The following is a 6,835-nucleotide window of genomic DNA, read 5'->3' as shown; positions in this document are numbered from 1 at the left end:
TCTGTAAATATGAAGCCTACCACATATAAAGAAGCCGTTCGGCTCTTCTTTCTCAATCCCTACAATGTAGGGAGAACTCTCTCTCATTCTCAATGTAATCGCTACAGTCAAGAAATAAAAGAGGTCAAAGAGATTGGGGTTACCCCTCTTTACCCCTATGAGGCAAGTCCTGCTCTCTCTCTTTCTCCCTCCCTCAACTCTACACTGTATCCCTTGGACATGATCTACATGATAAATCTAATTTTTAAGATCCTAAAAGATGCGTTGAACATAGTTCACGACACCAATAATAAGAGGAGCACCCCAAGGAGAAAATCCTACACTAACATTCCAAACAAAAAACACAAAAAAAATTCCCTCACGCTCAAAGCATCTGTGAACCTGTCACTAAACTTGACACAAAAAGAGATCTGGAGGTGGTTCCCTACATAGTTGTGATAAGCTCTACGAAGGGTATGGTGAAAATCACCAAGTTGTGAGTTTTGGTGGTTACCCCCGTGAAGGCAACAATAAGATCAACCAAAAACTTGTTGAAAGGTCCCGCCCTATCGAGGTGACGATCTGACTGAGTAAACAGGATGAGAGAGGAGTAAGACTTGAGTTGGGTGATATTATATCCAAAAACCAATCGATGGTTGCATGTACGACAAGAATGGAAACTTAGAGAAAAACCCAACTCTTTGTACCTAGAAAAACCTTTTATATTAGAAATAACACACCAAGAGTCAACAACCATCCTTGGTCGTCTCACCTCCAACCGACCAGCAAACATACTCCACTGGCCATCTTTGGCCAACTAACCTCTAACCGGCTAACTGATCATCCTTGGTTGTCCAACCTCCAACTGGTCAACTACCTCAACCAGTCGACCGACGAACTATGTTGAACAAAGAACATTTGAACGATAGATCCACACAACAAAATACTAGAATACCCTCTGCTACTCTCCTTAAAGTGAGGGTAAAAATATAATTTATATCTTTATCCTTTTATCTTCTATAAATATGAACACTAACACTTGTAAATGGGTATCTTGCTCTTCTCTCTCAACCTCTATCATTTAGGGAGAACTTGACTCGACCCGCAACTACGTAATTTTTTAAATCCAAAAAGATGGCCAAAATGTTGACTCAATTTATATTCAGTGGCTAGTGTGCAAAATAAATGTGTGATTACATTGATTAATAGTTCACAAACTAGAGGTACTACGCAACTATATTAATCGTTTCAAGTAATATAGAGTTTTCTTTAAACCCCCCAGTATCAAACCATAGCGAATAAGGAATTTACTATGCTAAATTAGAAATATTTGGACTTAAACTGTAAATTAAATTCGCAGGAGAATAATATCGAACTGTTTGTAGGAGATTATAATTAAATTTATTATTTCTAGTTTAAACTAAACGTAAAAGCAAAGTCTCTAAATTAAATATTTGTAAAGGTGTACGATGATAATAAAAGGTCTTTACTCATGCAATGAGATTGTAAATTGGTGCAGGAATCTAATGAATAATAGATAAAAATGAGGTATAGTGATAAATCTGAACATAACTATTATTTACCCCTTCTGAGCATAAAGAACATTGGCTAATCTAAAGTTAGTTCCAGCTTGTGTGGTTTCGCTGAGTAGATTCTAGCCTTTCACTTATAGATTACCCACTGTACCCTCTCTATAGGACTAACAAGGGACCATTAGTTCCAACTTTAGACCAAATTGGTAAAAGATCTATCCTTTCACCCTAGAAACACTAATTATACGCCCTTCAAAACTTATCTCCCTATCTATTTGCACTCCCCCTGGATTTAGCATCCCTTCCTCTAAGGTTTAGTATGGTACTCACTAGTTAGTGAAATCATAGCCCTCTAAGGTCATTATATTTCGCAACGGATTTTAAAATCACAAATGACCAGTTTACAAAGTAAATGAAGAACCGGTAAAAATACCATTACAAATTGTTTGAATAAAAGAAATCTTCAAAACATTCTAATCCCACACATTATTAATTCTTACTATAAGGAGAAAGAAAAGAAAACTACTCAAAAGGCATGGGAATAACAAAACAAAGCATTTATGCATAAAAATCAAGTTTACAAGATAAATTTTAAGAAAAGTACAAATACTTATCTCAAACTTCTCCCAAAACAATCCTCTAAAGTTTTCTGATAAACTTGACTCTACAACAATCACACGAGATTCTACAACCAAACTTTCATTATAGTGGTAGCCCACCCCTATAGTGGCCTAAACTACTAAGAAAAAGTTTTTCTCTTTTTCTCCTCTCTTGGATGTGTAAAAATGTCTTCTTTATATTGAGCTCTGAAAATAATTAGAGGTCACTTAAGGAAACTTTTTGAAATTCATCCAAATTCATTGAATCTTCGTGAAACCATTTCTGGCACCTAAGCGCCCAACCGTCGCGCCTAAGCGTCGGCCTTCTAGAATGTCCTGGAGCCTAAGCGTCAGGTCACATTTTTGTCCTTTGGCTTCATTTGACCCATTTTTGCTCCCTTTTGTTTCTTTTTCTCTTAAACTCCAATTATTGTACATGAGATCAAAAACACACAAAATGTCTTTAATTAAAGCACAATGTCATTAAAAATAAGTATAACATACACACAAAAATATGTAATTCAATTAACTCAAACTTAAACGTTATTTGTTCTTAAGTAACCCTTGTATTATTTAAAGCAAATATCATAACTTATGATAGTGGGTTTCATTTAAAAATTCTTACAGTGTTGTCCCACAAATGTGATAGTGAAACTTTTAGAAAAATTTTAACTAACTCAGGTTTAAACTAAAATATCAGGATATTCAGTAATCAAGTTACGAATTTTGATTTTCTATTTATTTCAAAAATCACTCTAATTTGTCACACTAAAGAATTTTAGAAGAATTATGAGAAAAGAATTATAGGAGAACTCTACTAGTAAAGAGGCTAATACTTTTAAAGTTTAGAATTGTAAATAAGTTTTTTTTCTTTATGAAAATTCAAGTGAAGCCAATTTTTAATTTGACATCTCCTCAAGCTTCTCCCCATAAGTTTTTCTTTTTTTTGGTTTTCTTTTACTTTTGATTTGTTCTTTCCTTTTTCTTTCAGGATCATTTTCACTCCTTTCTTTTGATGTCTTTTTCATATGTGGATTACTATATCTGGATAGTCTTTAATGATTTTGAACTTTAATATCCTCTTTCTAAAGTTAAAAATTTCTCACATTTCTTTACTTAAAAATTTGTAGAGGTACAATAATAATTTTACATAAAGTCTTGAATTCTTTTTAAAAGTGTAGCTCTAAAATCTTTAATGTTTCAAAAATACAATTTTTTTGTACTCTAAATAGTAAAAACATATTCATATACTTTTATACTAAATATCTTAACTTTTAGAGTTACCCTTCATCACTAAAAACTTTTACATAAGTTTACTACTACATTGATAAAATCATAAATATAATTATCTAAAGTTAACACCACTTACCAAAGGTTGTGTTAAAATAATTTTAAAAATATATAGTTTATTGAAGACAAATAAAGTTTAGTTTTTAAAAGTTTTTTCTCCCTCCCCCAAACTTGAATTTTTAAATAGAGTAAAACATTAAAGTACAAAAAAAGTATGAAGAGAGAAAATTTTATCAATTTTAATGGGATAATATAAATATAAACAGTACAGGTATAAGCAGTAAAAGGTGTTGAGTAGTAGTACATCTAAAAATCAACAAGATAAGAATGTTATCTAAAAATTAACAAGATAAAATAGTAGTATATCGTAGAATGTGCAACGTCAAAGATTACTCCAACACATAGGCAATATAATCTAAACTAGAGCAAAAGTAACATTTATGCACCAAGATAAGTGTAACTGCAACAATCTCACATAGATATATATAAAAAGTGAGTAAATAGAGAAAGATTACATGTAAGATCTATAACAGAAAAGTAAACTCTATCTAGTGATCCTCCTCCTCCTCATCATCATCATTAGAAATGTCCTCATCCATTGACTTACGACATTTATATGGAAAAAAATTGAGGGCAAGTAGGAAACTCAACTTAGTGATCACTCTTCAAAAAATTCACTAATGACTCATCATAAATCGCATTGTATTTAGTCTTCCCTGCAAGTATTTTTCTACATGATCATATATGTCTTCCATATCTTGCATTCGACATTTTATCAAGAACAGTTCGGACTGGTGTTCCAAATATCTCTCACTCATTACATCCCAAAAAATAGTAGGTGGACCAAAAGTACTGGAAGCAAAATATCTAGAGGTAGAAGTAGATGGATTGTTAGAAGGTGTGCCTCAATATCTTCTACAAATATCCACATTAGCCTATTCAATAGGCTTTAGTGGTTTTAATTGTTCCTCCCAAGTCTCATATTTTACAAACACACACACACACACGCACACACAAATATATAAATATATATATATATAGAGAGAGAGAGAGAGAGAGAGAGAGAGAGAGAGAGTGAGGGAGGATATCAGAGTCACATCAAATTACCGCTTTCGATCACTTTCTATTTAAGGAAAAAAAACTATAAACGGAAACGTTTTATTTGGGACCAGAAATGCAATGTGCGCAACAACTATAATAAATGCTAAATTTTCGTATTTAATTTTTTTTTTCCAAATACTTTTAATTCCTTAAATTCTGTTCGCTGCTTCAATGCCGCAGACGTGCAGAACCCGAATTAACGACTTCAGTTATGCATCTTCAACTTCTTAATGATTTCCCACACGCAAATGGCCTCATTGATTTATTTTAAATGTCTGTCTTCCACTCGCTAAACTTTATAATTAGTTGGCGTTGTCTTCTTTATATAAATTAGTTCTTCCTTTCTTGCAGATAGTGTTGTTTATGTTATCACTACAATTAGAAACTATTATTTTTTGATAAAATAAAATAAAATAAAGTTTGTTTACTTTCTTCCACTCACCTTGCCAATTGCCACTAAAGGGGCACGAATATTACGTTTGCACTCCTGGATGATTAGAAAGTGATTAAGATAAATAACAGCTAAAAGTGAAAACTAGTAGCTGATTATTTATATGTGGCCGTTTTAGTGTTAGTTTATAAAATTATTAAAATACTTTCTAATTATTTAAAATTGAACTCTAATAGCTCTCTATAAGGGCTTTAATAGTGTTTTAATATTTCTGTAAATTCTGAGACTAATAGGATTTCATGTAAATAGTCAAGTACTATTTTGATTAAAAATAATTTGTGGATAAGCTAGGTGCGATGATCATTAAAATTTTTTTCTTTTTGGAAAAGCACAACTGCAGCCGACAAGCTGCTACCGGTGTGAGAACGCTCTTTTCAGCATTTTGAAAACGCATAGCGTTTTGATAAATAATAGATTTAACTTTCTAGTTTCAGCCCAATTGTCTTATAATAAAATTTTGGCAAAAAAAAACTTCCTAGAAAATCTAAAGACAAGAAATTAGATTAAAATTTTAATTTGGTAAATTCAATTTCAAATAAATACTGCAAAATAATCGATTTATTATTTACACAACACACAAAATAGAAATTAAAAAAAAAAATTTAGAAATTACAATTTCATCACTGAAATGGCAACACAGCTGTATTTCACTAGAGACGTCAGTGGGCCCCACAAAATTGTCGACGCGTCCCCCTTCCGCTCCTCCCACCTCGCTATAAAGCCGGACACCATAATGAAATCCACGCGACATAAATCAAAAGTGTCTTTCCTCCCTCCCTATTGAATCTTCTCCGGATTTATTGGACACCGTAATTTCGCCATTCCATTCTTCTTTTTTAAAATATATAAATATTTTTTTTATTCCCTTTGCTTCTTTTTTATTTTTCCTTTTTCAAATTTCCTCCGCAGCTCAATTTCTTCTATTTTGTCTCTCTGATCGGCTTTATAATTTATGCTCTTTTTTGCTTTGAATTTATTTGAATTTATGAATAATTGCAGGAAATGGAGTCCGTCCAACGGCTGAAATCAGGGTTCGAGCAGTTTAAGAAGGAAGTTTATGAGTGCGTTTGTATTTTTTCCTCTTATTTTCTGCTTTAAGAAATATAGTAGTTTCAGTTTTTTCCACTTTATTCTTCTCCTTTGAATCGTTATCTGTTTGAAGCCATGGAGGATTCGTGTATATTCAGATACAATCATATTTAATAATTCATTAATTTCATGATGTGCGTTAATTCTTTTTTATTAGATTGTTTCTGATGCAGTTGTTTGAAGAAGCAGTTATTGTTCATGATTTTTTTGGTTCAATTTTTCTGATAGGAAGAAGTCCGAGGTGTTTAAGCAGCTTGCCGAAGGCCAGAGTCCAAAGGTAAGTCTTTGCATTTAATTTCACTAAACATCACCTTATAGGGAAAATAGCAAAAAATTAAAATTAAAATTCAGCCGAATTATAGTTAAAAATCTCAGTTTATTTTAAGTAATTTATTATTATGTAAATATATATTGATTCGTTTACTGTTGTTTCATTGGTTGTCTCGTCTAAGGCCTACTAAAGCCAAAAATCAGTCTACCATTCTCCAAGTAGAACTTCAAAACAATTTTATTAATCTTATCTTGACCGTAGGATCATTAGATTAAAGGAAGATTTACATACACGCCCTTAATTTTTAGGTATTTACATATTTGCACCTAAAATTCAGGTTTATATATGTCACTTTATCTATGTATGGAAAGATATGTAAATGTTAAAATAAGCATATTTTTATGTGATGCTGAATATAGAAAATAAAGGTTGGGTGGGTTAGATAAATAAATACGTAGAAATTGGGTGTTATGTATGTTAAATGGCTCTAAATTAGAAATATGTTGAATAAATTTTATGATTT

General features: G+C 31.9%; 1 long non-coding RNA gene across 1 annotated transcript; it reads left to right on the top strand.

Annotated features, from left to right (window-relative positions):
• Window positions 1-5,698: 5,698 nt before the first annotated feature.
• On the top strand, window positions 5,699-6,318 carry LOC110021980. Its single transcript, XR_002293715.1, has 3 exons — window positions 5,699-5,761; window positions 5,952-6,013; window positions 6,270-6,318. It is a non-coding gene; the product is annotated as an uncharacterized LOC110021980 (long non-coding RNA).
• The last annotated feature ends 517 nt before the right edge of the window (window positions 6,319-6,835 follow it).

Source organism: Phalaenopsis equestris, unplaced genomic scaffold (assembly GCF_001263595.1).
Source record: "Phalaenopsis equestris unplaced genomic scaffold, ASM126359v1 Scaffold000002, whole genome shotgun sequence".
NCBI classification, from domain to species: Eukaryota; Viridiplantae; Streptophyta; class Magnoliopsida; order Asparagales; family Orchidaceae; genus Phalaenopsis; species Phalaenopsis equestris.
Note: the sequence above shows the minus strand (reverse complement) of the source record. Positions and strands in the feature narration are given on the sequence as shown.